This window comes from Mesoplodon bidens (genome assembly GCF_964165515.1).
Source record: "Mesoplodon bidens genome assembly, chromosome: 2".
NCBI lineage: Eukaryota > Metazoa > Chordata > Mammalia > Artiodactyla > Ziphiidae > Mesoplodon > Mesoplodon bidens.
The window spans coordinates 70557537-70562046 of record NC_138177.1 but is presented as its reverse complement, the minus strand read 5'-3'; the positions used below and the strand labels follow the sequence as shown (position 1 = coordinate 70562046).

The following is a 4510-nucleotide window of genomic DNA, read 5'->3' as shown; positions in this document are numbered from 1 at the left end:
ATTCAAGTCTATAACTCACATTTAACCATCAGCACACCCAGGACCCTCATTTCTAACCCCCTGATCATCCCAATTATAAAGTAAATTTTGAGATCCAGCTTTAAACATTCTTTTATGCTAGCTTCGCCCAGAAACACTGAACTCCACACTCTTATGAACCCTATTCCCATGGCTCATCAATTAACATCTAAACATTTACCCAAGAAGTTCTTTTACTTTTCATTCCACTTAGCTCCTTTACTACTTTCTCAATGTTTCTCCAGGAATTCTATCTCGAGCAAAGTCTCACAGTCAGTTTTTTTCCAAATTCTTTTAAACACAATTATGTCTCTCTCTAAGGTCTAAGTCTACCTTGGTATTTGCGCTTCCATCATTATTATTTGATTATTTTTTAAGCTATATGATCTTTCACCCATATTTGACAAGTGTGGGTTCAGAGGCCATATTTCTCCACCTTCTAGAAATTTCCCAATTTGTCCCTATCTAAGACCTCAATCCATTTAAATTGGTATGTGCACTATATTTAACAAATTATTTGATTAGTTGATAGACTAAGCAACTAAAGCCTACCCTTACCAAATGAATGGCCTATGGATTGATCCTCAGAGTCTCTTCAACAAAGCCCTAATCCTTTGGGTGACACTCCTGACAGCCTCCCTCACTTCCTTGTTGCTGAGAGTATAAATAATGGGGTTGAGAAAAGGAGTAAGAAAAGTGTACACCAAGGCAATAAGCTTGTCAGTGTCTTCAGGGTGACTCTCAGGTGGCCCTAATAGACAATGAAGGCAGAGGCAAAGAATAACGCTACTACAGTTATACGGGAGGAACAGGTGGAAAAGGCCTTGGCATGGCTGGCAGCTGAAGGCAGCTTCAGCACAGCTCTAAAGATACAGTCCTAAAATGAGCACAAGATTGCATGCATTGATAATGCCAATCACTGCAATATGGACTTGCGCATGCCAGCTTGTGTCCACACATGCCAACTTCGTTAGTGGTGCCAAGTCACAAAAGTAATGAGCCAACTCTTTTAAACAGAAGGACAGAGTGGATGTGAGGCTGGCCGGCACAAATGCAGCTGAGAAGCCAGCCACCCAATTGGGCCCTGCTAGCCATAATTTTCCCTGTCTGCTCATGAGTGCATGTTAGTGGAGTGGGCGACAGATGGCAAGGTAGCTGTCCAGTGCCATGACACCCAACAGTTAGCACTCAGTCATGCCCAAGGAATGGAAGACCTATAGCTGGACAAAACACACAGTTGATGAGATGGGTGGATGCCAATGGAGCAAGGTATGCAGCAGCATGGGAACTGTGGTGCTGACATATCAGAGTTCCAAGAAGGAGCAGACACTGATGAAGAACTACATGGGTGTGGACAATCCAGAATCTGCCTGAATCAGGGCAATGATGAACAAATTCCCTGCCAGGGTGAGGAGGTAGATGCACAGTGTCCCCAAGAAAGCAAGGGGTCACAGGGTTCCAGTGGTAGTGAAACCAGCAAGGAGAAAATTCTGGGTCCGTGTGTGATTGACATGATCCAGGATTCCTATGAGCAAGGTGTAAAGACAGAAAATTAACAACATCAGGAATTTTCCTCTATACAGAAAATTTCCCTAGGGTCAAGAACACCACATGTGGGCACCTGAAAGGAACTTAATATTATCTAAGCAATGCTCCTCACTTTGTAATAGAGAAATTGAAGTCCTGAAGGTACACATGGTTGGAACTGTTGTTGACAGGGTTGGAACTAGAAACCAAGGCTCCTGAGGCCAGTTCAGTCCTTTTCTATACTATAATATTGTGCTCTAGTGACTCCGGAAACTGACTTTCTTCCCTACTCCACCATCAGGAAACAAGAGAGACCTAACTACTGGTTGAAAATAGCTATAACAAGGGATGATGGAGAGAGTAGAGGAAATAGACAACAGTCTCCAAACTTAAAGTAAAACTGTCATTTATTAAGTTCTGTAGACAGGAAGATATAGAGAAGCATGCATAAAGCTGAGGGTCAATTCTCTTAGTACCTTAAGATTACAAACTTTAAGAAATATACCTTTATGTAAGGTATATTTAAATCTAAAACTGAATATATATATGTATCTATAACTGAATCACTTTGCTGTACAGTACACACTTTGTGTGCTGAAACTAACACAATATCATAAATCAACTATACTTCAATTTTTTGTGTACATATATATATAAAGGAAACTGAAGAGATAAGAAAAAACTTATCTCTATCCTTCTTATCATTTTTAATGATTAAAAAACAGCAATATATGGCTTTGGAGAAGAGAGAAAAAGTATCCCCTAAAAGTGACTGCTGAGGCTTCTTTCAGGAATCCTCTCTAGAGTTTATAGACTAGTTTTCTAAGGAGTATAAAAAAAATAAAAGGGAAATAAAAGAAGCACAGAATTTCTGAGAACAGCCCCTGCAGTCTCACGTCCATGGTGCCTGATGATAACTCACTTAAGAGTTTCACTCCTTTGAAAGATGATCTCCAAAGGAGAAATGCACTGGGAATTCTCAAGGAGGAAAACCATGAAGTCAGAACACCCAAGCAAGAAGTTCTATAGTATTTAAAAAAGAAAAAGTCTTCCTTTAAGTCGGAGATTTGGCTTTGAGAACTTGCTCTGTCACTAACTGGCAGTGCACTGTTGGCTAAGCAACTCCGTGCATAACTGCAACTTCTTTTTCTCTAACACGAAAATGTTTGAATGGATGTTTTCTAAAACTCTTACAACACAGATAATTTATAGTTTCCTAAAATCACTGAAAATGTTTCTGGGCTGTGAGGGACATGAACACCATGGTTCCTAGCATTTTCCTCTCATAGCCTAACAGACCTCAACTAGGAAATGTCAAAGTGCTCTCCTACTCCTCTTCTTCCGCATCTCTTATCTCTGATGCACCATCCAAAACCATTACCTGTTTGGATGAAATTAGGACTTGTTGTATCTTCCTCAGCATTCTTTCACCCCAAAACACTTCTCTACTTATATCTCATGTTCCTGGAGATGCTGGTCTCCCAGGGGATGCTTGCCATTCATTCAATGGTATTGCTGAGTGTAACTAGCTCTCAGTAGGGGTTCCTCTGGGGCAGGATATTGGGCACAGGAAAGTGAAGCAGAGTAGCTCTATTTCTTAAATGACTTTTCTCAACCCTGCAACCCTGATTGTTGAGCTCTGGGATCAAGTCTCAGGGACATTGTCTTTCTAGGCCACTAGAACTTTGTGAAAATTCCATATAGCTTTCTATGGAAAGAGACAACCCATCTTGCATAATCTTATGTACACAAATAGAATAACACATTGAGTGCCCCAGAAGTGAGTTTCATCTTCTTGAAAATTGCATTGCATGGAGACTTCTCAGTTTCATTTCCACTCAACTCCAGTAATAAGACCTAGGTGACCTAGGAAGAGTAAATCATCAATTTGTCCACTACTAACCTACTAGTATAAACAAGATCAGCGGCACCATCACTTCTGCTTTGACTCTCTTCATCCCCATGACAATCATCACCACCACTACCTTCTCCATATCCACTATCATTTATTCATTGATTCAATCATTATTGAATATTTACCGTGTGTCAAATACTGTTCTAAACCAACACAACCACCAGTATTGCTAATCGCTATCATCATTTATACCACCGCCACAACCATTATAATTATATGGAACGTCTACATAATGCTTATTCAGTTTTCCATCATCGTTGTCATTTTTATTACCATCAGCATCATCTTGATAAAATTCCTGCAGTCAGCATACAAATTCTGACCTTGACTGGGCATTATACATAAGCATGGCCTGCATGGATATAATGGTCATATAAGTAACAGATTGAAAGAATTAATCCACTGGAGAATAGTAGATTTGCACCATTGGCTGATGCAAATGTGGTTTCACATTTAGGAATCAGAGGCAGAGGACAAGATAATAACAAAATTAAACTGGCTATCAGAACATTAATCATGAAATATTTGCAGATAGACCACATAAACCTAAGAGAAACGATTAAATCTCTGCAAATCAGCTAGGAAAATCTTCCTGTGAGAGCTGGAGTTGTTTTAACAACAGAAAAGTGTGATATTTGTTTTTGAGAGTTTTGCTTTAGACAATAATGTTACCTAACAATTGGAAGAATCTGTCCTTGAGTAATATTATTTTCCAGATGCTTGGGCATTTAGAGGTTCTTGTTCAGTCTTTTCTAGCCTTGTGCATAGATTCCACTTCAAATGAAACACCTGACATTTCTCCAGGATAAATAGTTGCAACTACCATTTGATGAAATTGCTGCATCCCTCGCATTCCCGAATACCAAAACATCCCAATTTGTAGCCTTGTTTATGGATCTATAAGGCAGATTCTGGGACAGACTTCACCCATGCTTTGCAGTGTTCAATTGTATATAATCCTGACTTGCACCAAAAGAGTATATAATGGCTGTGCATTTGCCTCCAGAAAGCAATCAATGTAATACAAATATGTGTTTATAAGGAGCTCAA

General features: G+C 39.6%; 1 pseudogene across 1 annotated transcript; it reads right to left on the bottom strand.

Moving 5' to 3' along the window:
- Nucleotides 1-550: 550 nt before the first annotated feature.
- On the bottom strand, nt 551-3539 carry LOC308629784 (olfactory receptor 6N1-like; annotated as a pseudogene). Its single transcript has 2 exons — nt 3449-3539; nt 551-1543 (listed from the first exon to the last, which is right to left on the bottom strand). The product of its transcript is annotated as an olfactory receptor 6N1-like (transcript).
- Nucleotides 3540-4510: the final 971 nt, after the last annotated feature.